The following is a 17,660-nucleotide window of genomic DNA, read 5'->3' on the forward strand; positions in this document are numbered from 1 at the left end:
TATTTCAGATGTAGCAAATTATTAATCAGACTAAACGGCATCCCTCATTCTTCAGAATTTTGAAGAAAGTTCGGAATAATTATGCTTGCGTTTTTGTATCAGTCAGGTTTCGATTTTTCACTCAGCATACTTGGAAAGATTTTATAAAACATTTGAAATGATTTTCAAAAATTACTTTAAATGTGATCATTTTTGTAAATTTATGGGGGCTTGAAAATTTTGGGACATTTGGGATAACTAAATCACGATAACACGGGTAAGCGGCGGGTTCATGCGTTTCAAATTGAATTGAGGTCAGTCATTTGGTCGTATGATCAAGATACAAGACGCTAACTCCATATTTTTGTAGTTTATTTTAGCGTGTTGGGGTAAAAATTGAAAAAAAAAAAAAAAACAGTTTTTTTGTGATTCTTAAAATTACTTCGTCAATTTTTGAAGCAAAAAATGTTAAATGTATCCTTAAATTGCTGTCGGAATGTACGAGTCTTCTTGATTAATTTGGGAAATTTCATTTGAAAAATTAAAAACGCGTTAATTGCCTGGCTCATATCCCACATTAAATGTCCCAAATTGGCCAAATTGGCAATCTTTAAATACGAAAACTTTATAAAAAAATGATCACAGGTGAAATAAGTTTTTTTTACATTTGAGCTTAATACAAAACTACTTTCCGATTCTTGTTTACTAAATCCGTCAAAAGTTGATATTTGTTTTGAGAAAAAAATCCATCACGAGCACAAATAGTCTATTTTTTCCATGGATCCAGTTAAAGAGCTCATTTTTCAGGAAAACGTACTGAATGAGCCTAATTTTTAGTGGACGGTAATGAATGAAACCAATATGTATAAAAAATAATTTAAGTTACATTCCATTATCCTATTCTCACTGTCACCCAATTGCAACCAGAGTTGGCAGATTCCCATTTTCAGCATATTGCAACCAATTAACAAATAAAATTTTAATACAAATAATTTTACTTTCCTGCACAAAATTGAAAACATGGCCTCGTAAACCATAGAGCTTGCTATTTCCTAAATATGTTTGTGTTTTGTATTTTTCTATTTTCACAAAAAACTTCGCAGACGGTTTTTAATCAATTTTTTTTTCACATTTTTTTTCATATTTGGTCGCAGAGATATAGGTTGATAGTTTTACAGCAGCCTGATTTTCAATTTTTTTACTGATTTGTTTGAGTTTCAATCTTAAAAAAAGGATAAAATGTCACCTCTACATTTTGATTCAAAAAATAACTCTGTCTTTCAAAAAAAGGGGACTAAATATTTTTGATTAGTTGCTAAAAGTTGTTTTAGTTATTAATTTTCTCAAAAATTTCATAAATGTTTTTAGTTGAGGTTTTTTTCAAAAAAAGGATAGTTTCAAAATCTATAACATTATTTGAATTGTGTGCTGTCATGCTACCTTCAACTAATTTCTGACCTGATTCAACAAAATAAGTTTCCAAAGTATAAAAGTTGGCATCAAGGATGAAAACTACAACAATAAAGAGAATGCCAGGCTTGCTAGTTCTTTGACTGTACTGCGATAGTAAACTAGAAACTGATGCTTACGTGTATGAAATCTTATCCATCAAAAAATGCCTCACGGTTTCGTCAATCGCGTTTTAAATGGTCTATCCAGGAAAGAAAAAAGAGACTTTATTCAACCTACAAGCCCACAAACCCACAAACCGGTTCAGTTTTTGTCTCACAGTTGCTTAATGAAATGTCATTGAAGTGAAAGACTTTATTCATATTTAGAATCAATTTTTTGGTTTTAGACCAATAATTCTATTTTTAGCTGTCTTTAATAATCAAAATATGTGCTTGTCGTAATTCAGCGGCATTAGTGTCATCTGCAAAAGGAATAACTTCTGATGTTTTTACAGGCTTGAAATCAACAAGAAACAGTAATCGACCTAATATATCTGTTTTGAGGAACATCACATGTTATTGTGGGCCATTTATGAGTTTTTTCATCTGTTGCATTCTTTCCCTTAAAGGAGAGTCAAACCAATGATTGGTATTAACTATTATGCCGTATAATTTGAATTTCTGTAACATAAAAGGAAGTTCTATTGTAATAAATAGTTTTCTTAAGTAAAAAAAGAAAGTAATTAAACAAGGCTTGCCACTTGAACGCTATTTTTCAGTTAAATCATCAATTGAAAATCAAACTTACAGCAAAATAATCAGAGTAAGTTTCTCAAATGAATAGTAAGTTCCTGTCAACATAGCTTGTTCGACCAAGTTATTTACGTCTGACAAACCCGAGCGATTTTGGTTCGTAATTCTTTTCATCCAATCTAAATCCCTCTTATGCAAAATAGTTACTGTGATCTTTTTGATTCTTCGGAGAAAACGCCTTGGAGGAAGGATTTGTTGGGAGCGAAAGCAAAAAAATAATGGTTGCAGATGCCAAAAAAAGTTGTTGTTCGTACTGTCAACTCCCAATAATTGATCATTGTCGAGATTATCGGGTTTTGTTTGGACTTCACATTCTGTAACTATATGCCGTTTAACTGATGGCATCAGCTTGTTCAAAAGGGTTAATGGTAGGCAACGCATGTTCTTTCGAAGTTTAGTGCCATAATGAGAAGAAACTATTATGCTTTTCAGCTATTATATTTTTTTGCATAGCTAAATGTTTCTTAGAATTTCAATTTAAAAAGACCACAGATGATAAATGATTTTGAGGGCGAGTGGTTGTTTTCCAACAACTATCTTATTGATAGATAAAAGAAAGAGGGTTGTAATTATATGCCGTAAAACTGATGGCATCAGCTTGTTCAAAAGGGTTAATGGTAGGCAACGCATGTTCTTTCGAAGTTTGGTGCCATAATGAGAAGAAACTATTATGCTTTTCAGCTATTATATTTTTTTGCATAGCTAAATGTTTCTTAGAATTTCAATTTAAAAAGACCACAGATGATAAATGATTTTGAGGGCGAGTGGTTGTTTTCCAACAACTATCTTATTGATAGATAAAAGAAGAGGGGTTTACATCACGGCTCCTTCAAACAGAAAACTATTGATTTCAAGTTTTGCTACAATGCATTCTTCAATGCTAGTGATTAGAGTGTATTTTCTCATACTGTATGCTTTTTGTCATAATGAAACTGTATGCTTACATTTTTTGTTCGTTTTGGAAAAAACCAAAAAGACATCAGCCTGTCGTGTGGCGTTTGCATGACCAAAAACTATTCGCTTACTTTTTGTAATTGAGTTCAAATAGACAGCACTTAAAACACTCAAAAAATCTTCAAAAGTAACAAAAAAGGAGAAAAAACTGAGACCATTGCATAATTTTTGGTAACTTTGTTACCAAAAATGATAACAAAGAGATGAAATGTCACAAAAACATGTGTAAAAAAAGTTCGTCAAAATTTAAATGTCTTTTATTTTATGAAGAAAACAACTATTCAAGATAGCAACAACTTTACATCTTTCTGGGAAGTCGTCCTGACTTGATGTTAATGCATGATATATGCTCAAAAGTTTTGCAGACGGTTTTAAATCAATTTTCTTCATATTTTCTTCATGTTCTGTTTTTTTTCATATTTGGTAGCAAAGATATAGGTCGGTAATTTGAACAACCTAACTTTCAGCTTTTTTAATGGTTTTGCATGAGTTTTAGTCTTAAAAAAGCAAAAATTAAAGGTCAGGTCTACATTGATTCAAAAAAGAACTCAGTTTTTTAAAAAAAACTGCACCAATTTTTTTTGATTAGGTGCTCACTTTGATTATAACTCTTAAAGTTGTTTCAGTTAGAAAGTTGTTTCAGTTATTAATTTTCTCAAACACTTCATTAACTTCTCCGGTTGAAGTATTCTCAAAAAAAGGATAATTTCGTTATCTTAGATATTTTATGAGTTGTGTGCTGTCGTGCTACTTTCGACTAACTTAAACAAAAAAAAGTTTCCAAAGTATAAAAGTAAGCACAAAAATGAAAAACTACAAAAATTAGGAGAATGCCAGGCTTGGTATTTTTTTGACCGTACTGCGATAGTAAATTAAAAACTTATGCCAAGATATATAAAATCTTAGCTATCGCAAACTGCCACTCGGTTCCGTCAATCGAATTTTTATATGTTCTATCTAGGAATGAAAAGATAGAATTGAATCAACCTACAAACCCATAAACCTACAAATCGGTTCAGTTTTCATCTCACAGTTGCTTAATTGAAATGTATTTGAACTGAAAGACTTAATTAATACTTAGAAGCAATTTTTGGCCCTAGGCCAATAATTCAGTTTTTAGCTGTCTTTATTAGGCGAATTGTCTGCATGTCGTAAATCATCGCTTCCAGTTTTGATGCATCGATACAAGCCAAAAACTTCTTATTATAGATTTTTCTTTTTGCCTAATTTATTTTTTTCCCAACTTTTAAATAGGGCTGTTTGGTTTTACTTTTCGATGAGCTTTGGTTCTCTTACTTTTTAAACTGTTCTAAGTTATGTTGAACAATTTCGGTTCTTTGAACTCGCTCAATATTTGTTAATTTTAGCATAGGTGCATAATATGTCATAGTTCTAATGAAAAACGAGGCAAAACTAATAAATTATGCAAAAGCGTCAGAGTTAGAACCATTTGCGGCTTGTTTTTTTTTCAATTTGTGATTGCAAATTGCCAATATAGAAGCTAATGTAGATAGCAAGTCGCTAAGGTATGTCACGGATATAGCTTTCCTTTTTAATACAAGTAGGCAACAGGATCGGATAAAAAACCGAGAAATTCTGATTTTCTAAAATAATGATGATCAATTTCCATTAATCTAAAATAAATGAAAAGATTAAGACATGTCATTGTAAGTTCAGTTATTCTTGTTGCCTTTGTATCATCTAAGTCGTAGCCACTTGAGATATTAATGTTGAGGTTATTTTGCATAGCTAAATAATTCTTGAAATTTCAATTTAAAATGACCACAGATGATAAATTATTTTGATGGCGAGTGGTTGTTTTCCAAAACTATCTAAGTGAAAGACAAAAGTAGCAAAGTTGTACATCACGGTGCTTTCAAACAGGAAGACATATATTTCAAATTTTGCTACACTGCATTCTACAATGCTGGTGATTAGAGCGTATTTTATCATCCTGTATGCATTTTTTCATAATTAAATTCTATGCTTACAATTTTTATTCGTTTTGGGAAAAAACCAAAAAGACATCAGCCTGCCGGGTGGCATTTGCATCAGCAAAAACTTTTCGCTTACTTCTTGTAATAGAAATCAAATGGGCAGTACGCAAAACACTCAAGAATTCCTCAGAAGTAACAAACAGGGAGAAAAACTGAGACCCATTTCATGGTTTTTTGGCTGTTTTTTAACAATAAAAATATTATGGCCAAAAATGATAACAAAGAGATGAAATATTACAAAAACATGTGTAAAAAATTTCCGTCAAAACTTAAATGTCTTTTAATTTATGAAAAAAAAACTCGTTTAAAGAGTCGTTGATAATTGTTAACGCCTCAAAAGAGCCCTTATCCAATTATTAAAAAACGTAAAAAAAAGAACTCCTTATATTCTTTTTTATGTTTTTGTAGTAAGCTTGTTACGACTGCAAAAAATCTTTTTTGTGTGTTTCTTTTTGCTATAATAATCTGTAATCTCCTTTTCACTTGTTAATTCTTAAAAATTTTATCTTTCAACAAGATTCCATTGTATTTGATCCATGAGCTCATAATATATCCGTTAATATGTAACCCTCGAACCAGATAGAGTAGAGGTTAACTTGAAAACAATTCCTCTACCGGTGCTTTTGCTGGCTTTCTATACTTTAAAGCAGTTTTTTTTATCTGTGACATAGATAATTTTTTTAAATGTTTTGCTTTAAAATTAATTTATTAAAACCAGAGCAGATTAAAAATGTTGAAATTTTATCTGAATTGATTTATCACGGAGCGACATTAGCTGTTTTTTTTTAAAAGTTTAACGATTGTTAGATTTCATATATTTTAACTGTATTTATATTTTCTCTGAATGAATTTTTATCAAATTCTGAGCAGATAAGTTCATGAGCAAAGTTAAAACTTTATCTGAATTGCATTTTAAGATTCCTGAGCAATGTTAAAACACTATCTGAATTGATTCATCATGGAGGGACATCAGCTGCTTTTTCCAAAAATTTCCCCATGTTTGTTTCAAAGTTAAATTTTTCGTTAACTACAAGAGTTAAATACCTATGGAAGCTTTTGTCATCGGCAAACAGTGAATCATAATTCAACCTAGAGGAGTTTGGCAAAGGGTTTAAATAGAAGAACAAACACAACATAACCAGGATTGAACCTTGTAGTATACTAACAATTATTGTTTCCTTTTCCGAGTATGAATGGTTATGCACTCGAGGCGTGATCTCAAAGAGTCGAAAACCTAACCTCATAAAGTGTATAGCTTGCTTCTTCTTAAACAATTTTGTGATCAACTAAATCAAACGCTTTTGTATTATTCAAGATAGCATCAATTTTACATTGTTCTCGAAAATCGTCCTTACTTGATATTAATACATAACTTATTTTGAAAAATTTTGCAGACGGTTTTTAATCAGTTGTTTGGTTTTTTTTCAAATTCGTTAGCAAAGATTTGGTCCGTAATTTGTACAACCTATTTTTTAGATTTTTATTGATTTGCTTGAGGGTTAGTCTTAAAAAAAAGAAAGATAAAATGTCCAGTCTACATTTTGATTCGAAAAAGATTTCAGTTTTCTAAAAATAACTGCTCCAATTTGTTTTGATTCGATTACTTTGATTATAACTCTTAAAGTTATTTTAGTTAATATTTTTTTCATACATTTCATTAACCTCTTTGGTTGAAGTATTTTCAAAAAAGTATAATTTCATTATCCTTAAGATTTTTTGAGTTGTGTGCTGTCGTGCTCCCTCCGACTAATTTCTGACCTGATTCAACAAAGAAAGTTTCCAAAGTATAAAAAAAGCACAAAAATGAAAAATTGCAAAAATTAAGAATTTTCCAGGCTTGATATTTGTTTGACTGTACTGCGATAGTAAACTGAAAACTGATGACGAGGTGTATAAAATCTTAGCTATCTGAATAGCCTCAAGGTTTCGTAAATATCATTTTTTAATGTTCCATCTAGGAATGAAAAGTTAGATTTGAATCAACCTACAAACCCATAAAGCTACAAACTGGTTCAGTTTTTATCTCACAGTTGCTTAATTGCAATGTAATTGAACTGCAAGACTTAATTCAAAATTAGAAGTAATTTTTCAGCCGTAGGCCAATAGTTCAGTTTTTAACTGTCTTCATTAATCAAACTGTCTGCATGTCGTAAATTATTGCTCCCAGTAATGGTGCATTGATTCAAGCCGAAAATTTCTTTCAGATTTTTTTTCTTTAATTTAGTTTTTTTTCGCAACCTGATTCGAATTTGTTTGAAACTTTCTATTGAATACGGCTGTTTGGTTTCACTTTTCGATGAGCTTTGTTTCTCTTAGTTTGTAAATTTTTCTTAGTTGTGTTGAATTATTTTGGTGTTTCGAACTCGCTCTATTGTTGTGAGTTTTAGCATAGGTGCATAATATGTCATAATTTTGATGAAAAACGATGTAAACTATATAATTATGCAAAAGCGTCGGAGTTAGAACCATTTTCGACTTGTTTTTTTTAGTTTGTGATTGCAAATTGCCAGTATACAAGCTGATGTAGATCGCAAATTGCTAATGTAGGTCATGGAAAAAACTTTTTTTCCTTTTTATTGGAAGTAGGCGTAGTCCATTGCAACAGGATCGGATACAAAACAGAGAAATTAATATTTCCTAAAACATGATGATCAATTTCTTTTAACCTAAGATAAAGGAAAAGATTAAGAATTGTCGTTGTAAAATCAGTTACTCTTGTTGCCTCTGTATCATCTAAGTCAGAACTCTTGGAGATAAAAATAATCAGGTTATTTTTTCGTTGCTAAAAAATTCTTGAAATTTCAATTTAAAGTCAACACAGATGATGAATTATTTTGATGGCGAGTGGTTGTTTTTCAAAAACTGTCTAGTTGAAATATAGATAAAAGTAGGAGGGTTGTACATCACTGCTCTTTCAAACAGGAAATTGTATAATTCCTTTTCGCTACAAAAATGATGCTGGTGATTAGAGCGTATTTTATCATTTGTATACTTTTTTGTCATAATGAAACTGTATGCTTACAATTTTGTTCCAGTATTGGTGCATCTATTCAAGCCAAAATTTTCTTATAGATTTTGTTTGGCCGTTTTTCCCAACATGATTCGAACTTGTTTGAAACTTTCTATTGAATAGGGCTGTTTGGTTTTATTTTTCGAAGCACATTGTTTCTCTTACTTTATAAGTTTTTCTAAGTTGTGTTGAATCAATTTGGTTTTTCGAACTCGCTCAATTTTTGTGTATTTTAGCATAGGTGCATAATATGTCATAATTCTGATGAAAAACGAGACAAAACTATATAATTATACCAGAGGGTCAGAATTAGAACTATTTTCGACTTAATTTTTTTTTAATTGTGATTGCAAATTGCCAATATACAAGCTAATGTAGAATGCAAAATGCTAATTTAGGTCACCGAAATTTTTTTCCTTCTTATTGAATGTAGGCGTAGTCCATTGCAACAGGTTCGAGTACAAAACAGAGAAATTATTACTTCTTAAAACATGATTGTCAGTTTCTTTTAATCTAAAATAAATGAAAAGATTAAGACTTGTCGTTGTAATTTTAGTTACTCTAGTTGCTTTTGTATCATCTAATTCAAAGCCGTTTGAGATGAAAATAATCAAGTTGTTTTTGCATTGCTAAAAGATTCCCAAAATCTGAATTTAAAATCTTCACAGATGAAAAATGATTTCGATGGCGAGTGAATGGTTTTCAAAAACCGTCTAATTAATATATAAAAATAGGAGGGTTGTACATCACGGCTCTTTCAAACAGGAAATTGTCTAACCCTTTTTTGCGACAATGCTTTCATCAATGCTGGTGATTAGAGCGTATTTTATCATATTGTATACTTTTTGTCATAATGAAATTCTATGCTTACAATTTTTGTTAGTTTTTGGGACCAAAAAGACAGCAACCTGTCGGGTGGCATTTGCATAAGCAAAAATTGATCGCTAAAGTTTGTAATTGTGATCAAATAAAAGTACTCAAAACACTCAAGAATTCTTCAAAACTAAGAAAAAAGGAGAAAAAAGTGAGAATAGTTTTTTGCTGTTAATTAACAATTAAATTAAGATGACCGCAAATGATAACAAAGAGTTGAAACTTCACAAAAACATGTGTAAAAAACGTTCGTCAAAATTTAAATGTCTTTTTTTTAACGAAAAATAAAGTCGTTCAAAGAGTCGTTGGTAATTGTTAGGGCCTCAAAAGTGTCCTTATCCAATCCAAAAAACGTTAAAAAAAAGAACGACTTGGCTTCTTTTTTATGTTCTTGTAGTAAGCTTTTTACGGCTGCGAAGTATCATTTTTTGTGTTTCTTGCTGTTACAAAAATCTGTAATCTCCATTTCAGTTGTTACTTCTTGAAAAATTTATCTTTCAACAAGATTCCATTGAATTTGAGCCATGAGCTCGTAATTTATCCGTAAATATGGGATTCTCGAACCAGACAGATGTTAACTTGAAAACATTTCATCTACCGAAGTTTTTGCTGGCTTCCTATTCTTTGAAGCTGTCTTTTAATCTGTGACATAGATCATTAAACTGTTTTTATATTTTCCTTTAAAATGAAACTAATAAAACCAGAGGAGATTAAAAATGATGAAATATTATCTGAATTGATTTACAACGGAGCGACATCAGCTGCTTTTTTAATAAAGAAATAAAATATATTTGTTTCAAAGTTAAAATTATTGTTAGTTGCTAGAGTTAAGTAACTATGGGATCTATTGTCATCGGCAAACAGTTAAACATTATTCAGCCTAGAGGAAATTGGGAAATGGTTTAAATAAAAAAAAAAAACAGAACCAGGACCGAACCTTGTAGTATATCAAAAAGTATTTTTTCCTTTTCCGAATATGAATGGCTATGCAAAAATAGGACCCTTCGGGCCTGGTAAAAATAGGACCCTTCCGGATTGGTGAAAATGGGACCCTTCCGGATTGGCAAAATTGGGATCTTCCGGATTGGCAAAATTAGGACCCTTCCGGATTGGCAAAATTACTTTTCTGGGACGTTTAAAAATTTCACCCGAGACCCTTCCCGATACAGTCTCCGAAACTATTATGCTATTTAAATTAACTAGGAAGGGTGTATTCCAGCCCTAGACCCTTCCGGATTGAAGCTAAGCTGCTTATTTGACAATTCTCCTTAACTGTGAAGGGTCTTATATTTAGCTTAGTCTTGATTTGACTATCGTTTTCTGGTTTCCTTAGCCCTCCTTTTTGTCTACAACAACTTAAAATTGCCTTATTCAACCGTTACTTCCCTTTGGTAGGAGTATGAGGGCTTTCCAAAAAAAAAGTTTTTACAAAACGTGAAGGGTTTACCTTCACTTGGTGATTTTGCTAAAAACAATCTTAAAAGTTTTCTATCCTTAATTGTTTAGCTAATTGAGTAAATCCACCTAATATCTGACTTAATGGTACCAAGATCAACTGGATTTGTGCAGTAGTTCCAAAATTATTACCCAAAACGTCTTTTTTCTAAGGTATAAAATTTTTTTTCGCAATTCTTATCTTTTTGACCTAAAATTTTTTTATCCGAGCTCAGAAGGCCAATACTCTTCTAGTTCAAGGCAAAAGACCCGATCTTAAACGTTCCAGCTGAAAAAAGTGCCAAAAACAAGGCTATTTGGACCCATCCGGATTGACGAATCCACCAAATCAACACGTTAAATTCGATTTCACTGGGACCCGCAAGGTTATTGGCAAACGGGTTTTAAAACCTGGCAATTCACTGGTGAACGTTGTCCGAACAACAATTTTTATTGTTCTAACGAAAAAGTTTTAAAAAAATTCTGTTTTTTGTAGCGTTTCGTTTTTTCAAAAAGTAAGAAAATTCGGCTTTTCTGGTTCTTCGGTACCCAATTAGTTCCAACCACTTCCGAACTAAAGTAAACCGGTTCCACCTATTACACTAGTAAAGTTATGATATAACTCACTAATTTAGCGCTTTTTTCTGTTTCAAAAAGTATCGATATCTCAAATATCGCGATTTGTGGGATATCAAAATATCACTACTTTGACCCTAAAAACCGGTCTGCTTACTGTGTTTTTCACTGAAAAACAGTATAGGAGTTTTAATATAGGCTGTATATATAGTAATACTAGTAATATTATATCCCTCCGGGTTTGTTCAAAATCCGAATTACGGTGCTTAACTCGGAAATTCGCAACTCGATGGACGGTCACTTCAGTGCAGTCACTGTCGAGCCCCCCACAGATTTAGATCTCAACTTTTGTACCAAAAGGGATTAAAAACTTGTTAACGATACCTAACAGTCTTTTGTAGTGGTCCTTGAGACCCTTTCTGATACTCCTCGCACTGCTTGCCGGATTAGTCTTCCGCTCTTTTCCCAAGACCCTTCCGGATTGAGCGCAAATTAGCATTAACGTGCTTAAATACTCAAATAACCCTAAAGTACAAGCACCAGAAACGGGCCACAATTTTGATCGTATCAATTTTGACTGAAATAAATGCCTGCAACAACAATATATCTAACAACAACAAACGGGAGGGTTGGATCACATCTCGTCTGGGGGGATGATTTTTACAGATTTTATATATTTTTTTTTCGGTTATTTTTTTTATGTTTTTTGTTTTTTTCCTAAGTACTATAGTAACTTTTGTTTTGTTTCCTGTTTGCCTTTAAGTGTTTTTGGTCACAAAACTCTCAGCGAACGACGGGACGGCCAATCCCCCCACCCTTTCTGGCACGTGATTTTTCGGTCTTAACTAGGTTAAAAAGCTATTTTCGGGAATCCGGAAGGCTTCCGCGTTCCAAACCACCCTTCCGTGCCGGTAGTAGGGCCTTATTTTGAGCATCCGCTCGGCCGGGAGTGCTAGTTAACGATTCTACCGGTCATGATGTTGAAAAAAACTAACACCCAGGAGTGCCATAAAAAGATCTATGTAACATTCGCCCGGAAGTACATATCCATGGAAAATATAGCTAGATTCTGAAACGACTGGTTAGCGTCTAAACACAGCTCTACATCCTTTTCACCGTCTCTGCCAAAGACAGTTCTTTTGGTGGTCTTTCTAACATCGGGACGACAAAAATTTTACTGTATCCGGCTTCGATCTGAACGCTCCAATTAACTTATTTACATGCAGAATCTCGATTTTTGAGGGGTCAAACTATCTTTATTTTGACCCTAAAAACCGGTCTGCTTACTGTGTTTTTCACTAAAAAACGGTATAGGAGTTTTAATATAGGCTGTATATATAGTAATACTAGTAATATTATACTTCTCCGGGTTTGTTCAAAATCCGAATTAAGGTTCTTAACTCGGAAATTCGCAACTCGATGGACTGTCACTTCAATGCAGTCACTGTCGAGCCCCCCCACAGATTTAGATCTCAACTTTTGTACCAAAAGGGATAAAAAACTTGTTAACGATACCTAACAGTCTTTTGTAGTTGTCCTTGAGACCCTTTCTGATACTCCTCGCACTGCTTGCCGGATCAGTCCTCCGCTCTTTGCCCAAGACCCTTCCGGATTGAGCGCAAATTAGCATTAACGTGCTTAAATACTCAAATAACCCTACAATACAAGCACCAGAAACGGGCCACAATTTCGATCGTAACGATTCTGACTGATATAAATGCCTGCAACAACAATATATCTAATAACAACAAACGGGAGGGTCGGATCGCATCTCGTCTGGGGGGATGATTTTTACTGATTTTATATATACTTTTTTTCGGTTATTTTTTTATGTTTTTTGTTTTTTCCTAAGTTTTATACTAATTTTTGTTTTGTTTCCTGTATGCCTTTAAGTTTTTTTGGTCACAAAACTCTCAGCGAACGACGGGACGGCCAATCCCCCCACCCTTATGGCACGTGAATTTTTGGTCTTAAGTAGGTTAAAAAGCTATTTTTGGGGAATCCGGAAAGCTTCCGCGTTTCGAACTACCCTTCCGTGCCGGTGATTAGGGCCTTATTTTGAGCATCCGCTTGGCGCGGAGTGCTCGTTAACGATTCTGCCGGTCATGATGTTGAAAAAAAATAACACCCAGGAGCGCCATAAAAAGATCTATGTAACATTCGCCCGGAAGTACATATCCATGGAAAATATAGCTAGATTCTGAAACGACTGGCTAGCGTCTAAACACAGCTCTACAACCTTTTCACCGTCTCTGCCAAAGCCAGTTCTTTTGGTGGTCTTTCTTACATCGGGTCGACAAAAACGTTCTGTTTCCGGCTTCGATCAGAACGCTCCAATTAACTTATTTACATGCAGAAATAGTGAGCTCATGGCTGGGTCTCAGTATCCACAGACCACGAGGTCACTCTTAAATTCAGGGCTACAGCATATTTATTATATTACTATTGTTTTCGTTCAGTAGATAAAATCATCATCTCTATCAAAGATGGATCAACCCTTTCCCTTAACTCCTAGCTTCTCATAATCTGAAAACGAATTTAGATGTTATTAATCAATTCAGGACATGAGCAGAAGCTGAAAATTTATAAAATCGAGAGTTACAGTTTTCTCCCGAGATGCCTCCGGATTCTGGGTTCCGGGGCAAATAACGCTCTTGTTTCTTCTCGGAAGGCTGGACACGTCGTCCCAAAACCCTTCTTGATTCTCGGGATTCGTGTTGTAACGATTGTAGCGGAACAATCGTTACAACTCGGAACGGTCTAATTGTCGTTTTCTATTCCAATCTCGATCTGTCTCTCACAACTGTTGTTCACCGTTTTTCTCAACGAATTCTCTTGTTCTGTTTCTTTTCGCAGTTTATTAGTTGTCGTGAAAATTCGACGTCGTCACGTGTCTTTCTTTTCGAACGAATTTTTATAAATTAACATGTCAGTCCAAATTGACCATTCCGCGTTCGTCAAAATGAACGATTAACACCACTAATTCGTTAAAACCGTTGATCTTCTCTGTCAGATGCTATAATAAAAGTTCGATCTCGAACTTGCATTTTGATACATTTTGGTGGAATATCACAATCATTTACAATCGTTGTTTTCCGTTTACCAAGTTTCTAAAAGCATAAAATGGATGAACGAGATTCAAAAGATTGTAGACTAATGCTTGCAGCTCATTAAAATGACTTTCATAGAGCTATTTTTTAAACCAAAATATAATTTCTTTGAAAGAAACATGATGATTTAGAAACTAGTCTTACATCAAATTTTGAACTCAATAAAAACACTAATTGTCTGTGAACGTTTTGGACATTATGTTGTCATCGGCGCTGAAAACTTAACGAAAAAAATTTACAAAAGCGCAATAAGATTTTTAAAACGAAACAAAATTGAAAGCATTTTGAAATGCATAATAACAAATTTATTCGGAATGAGTCATCGGAATACGGGATGATGTAACAAGGATCCATCTACACGATCATTTTGCGCGCCTTGTACTCCTAGTGATAAAAATGACCAGTTAGAGATCCGCATTTAAACAACGCATTCCTCGTTGCTGATGGTTAAAGCGTATTTGATCATAACCCACCTCAACGGATTTTCCGGTGGTCTGTTTCCGCTTATTATTGCTGTCAACGAAATATCATTTACAATAGTCTGTGAACGATCTTGTTAGTAAGTCGAATGGCAGTGCAGGACTTAATTTTCTGAAATCGCTTACTAAGCTGATAAACCTCATTGGAGATGGCAAAATACCCGAACCACTAAGACCTTTCTTTTTTGGCGCAAAGCTTATCACCCTCATAAAGATAGACGGAGGGTTGAGACCGATTGCCATAAGCAACACGCTGAGACGTATCGCGTCTAAATGCGCTGGAAGCAAGGCCCTCTCCAAGCGACAAAATTTTTTCGGAAACGTACAGGTAGGATGCGGTACCAAACTAGGAGCAGAAATAGCTGCGCACTCGTTTCGAAACCTTATTGAACGCGACGACAATCCAAAATGCACTGTTCTTTTAAAACTAGATTTTAAGAATGCCTTTAACTCTTTAAACAGAGAAACAATGCTGAGTCATGTTTTTTCAAATCGCCCCGAATTGTATAATTACACCCATTGCGCGTATGGTAAACCTAGTTATCTTTTTTACGGAAGCTCTGTCATAATGTCAGAAGACGGAACTCAGCAAGGTGATCCTGAAGCCCCACCCCTTTTTGCAGAAACATTTCATACACTAGTCAAACAGTTGGAGTCGAAAATTAACATCTGGTATTTAGATGATGGGAATTTAGCCGACCACTATAAGGTAGTACTCCGGGACCTTAAAAACATTCTGAAATCGGAACAAATTTACGGCCTGAGCTTAAACACTGGGAAGTGTGAACTTTGTTTTTTGGGACCGACTACTAGTACACAGTATGATTCAATTTTAACACAATTTCGAAAAATATGCCACAAAATAAAAATAAAAACAAAAGAAGAACTCCTCATTTTAGGATCTCCAATCGGTGAACTTTGCCGAAAAGATTTGCTCGACAAAAAAACTTGGGAGCTTGAAAAAATCTCGGATGTCATTGACAAACTAGACGCCCATTATGATTTTTACCTCCTGAAAAATTGCTTTAGCATGCCAAAACTCCTATACTTTTTGCGTAAGAGCCCTTGTTTTTTGCAAAATGATTTTTTGGAACGCTACGATAAATTACTAAGAAATTCGTTATGCAAGGTCACTAACGTGAAAATGGATGATAACCAGTTTTTACAAGCAGTTTTCCCGGCAGCCAAAGGTGGCTTGGGCGTTTCTTCCGCTCGTCTACTCGCTTTACCCGCTTTCTTAGCCTCAGCAGTAGGAGCGAAAGATGCCTTGAGCGAAATCTTTGGATTGGACCATGTGGATGGAACCTATGATGGTTCGCTTAAACGGTGGTTTGACCTTGGAAAAATTGAAATGGCTCCGGAAAATGAAATACAAAAAAAATGGACGGAGCCAATTTTTGACAGCGAAATTGCAGACTTGATTTTACGACTCGAACCAACGGACGTAAAAAGGTTCAACGCGTTCCAAGATAGATTTGGCTCCCAATGGTTGAACGTCATCCCGTGCAAAAATTTAAGGTTAAAACTGTCAAACCAACAACTCAGAATTGCGATAGGACTTCGATTAGGATCAAAAATATGCGAACGGCATAAATGCGTGTGCGGAAAAGACGTTACCGAGGATGGTTGGCATGGTCTTTCTTGCCTCAAAAGTGCAGGGAGATTCTCTAGGCATTCAAACCTGAATGCCCTTATAAAGCAGAGTCTATCATCTACTCACATTCCGTCTGTTTTAGAACCACGACACCTCTACAGGACCGATCAGAAGCGACCAGACGGTTTGACGCTCGTTCCATGGGCTGATGGTAAGCAGCTCTTGTGGGATGTATTGGTAGTAGACTCCTTAGCTCCTTCTAGGATTAATGCCGGGTCTGATTGTAACCCTGGTACGGCTGCCGCTGAAGCGGAAGAGCGAAAAATTGACAAGTATAAAGATCTTGTAAATGATGGATATCTTTTTCAACCGCTAGCTTTTGAAATTCAGGGCGCGGCCGGCCCCAGCACAGAAGTTTTTTTGAGCAAGCTTTGTAAGAACCTAAGCATATGCACTGAGGAACCCAGAGCAGGCAGTTTTTTAAAACAGAGAATCTCCCTGGCAATACAGATTGCGAACGCCGCTTGCGTACTCGGAACAATAGATGACAAAATAACTTTCGACGAAATTTTTTACTTGTAACACTTGTATTATATTATCTCGTGTCGAGTTGCGTGTTCTTAATGAAGAAACGTAACCCGTATCGATTTTAATTGAAAAGGACTTAAACACTTGTCATCTTCTTTTATCATTATCACTTCCATATCTAGAAAATTCAAATGATTTTGACTGGAATACATGATGAAGGGACTCATGACTGTAACCTCGGTTACTATGATACTTTTGACCGTCTGGTTACCTAAAAATTTACAATAGTCGTTTTCCGTTAAACAAGTTTCTGATAAGCATAAAACGGATGAAGGAGATTCAAAAGATTGTATACTATTGCTTCCAGCTCATTAAGATGACTTTCAGAGAGCCATTTTTGAAACAGAAATATAATTTCTTTGAAAAAAAAACATGATTTAGAATAAAATCTTAAATAAAATTTTGATCTCAATAAAAATACTAATTGTCTGTGAACGTTTTTGACATTATGTTGTCATCGACGCTGAAAACTTAACGAAAACAATTACAAAAGCGCAGTAAGATTTTTGAAACGAAACAAATTTGAAAACACTAAGAAATGCATAATAACAAATTTATTCAGAATGCGCCATCGGAATAAGGGATGATGTAACAAGGATCCATCTACACGATCAATTCGCGCGCCTTGTACTCCTCCTTCTAGTTGACCGAAGGCTGTTTTAGTTTTTTTTAAATGCCACCATGGTTAAAATTTTAGCGGAGTCTCTTGCAGTACCTATGATCTTCACTTCGCAGTTGTCAATGTTAACACCACTCCCGTTTAGATGTTCACCTAGTGGGCTAGTTATTTCGAGCAATGTTGTGGGAAGGTGGCGGGTTGTCTGTCCGACAGCTAGACTGACATCTAGATCAAAGAATTCAT

The 17,660-nt window shown here is 34.4% G+C and overlaps 1 protein-coding gene across 2 annotated transcripts in view; it reads left to right on the plus strand.

Annotated features, from left to right (window-relative positions):
- LOC134852131 (laminin subunit gamma-1-like) overlaps positions 1-17,660 on the plus strand; it is a 273,304-nt gene that overhangs the window by 218,464 nt on the left and 37,180 nt on the right. The window lies entirely within an intron of this gene.

Source organism: Symsagittifera roscoffensis, chromosome 7 (assembly GCF_963678635.1).
Source record: "Symsagittifera roscoffensis chromosome 7, txSymRosc1.1, whole genome shotgun sequence".
Lineage (NCBI taxonomy): Eukaryota > Metazoa > Xenacoelomorpha > Acoela > Convolutidae > Symsagittifera > Symsagittifera roscoffensis.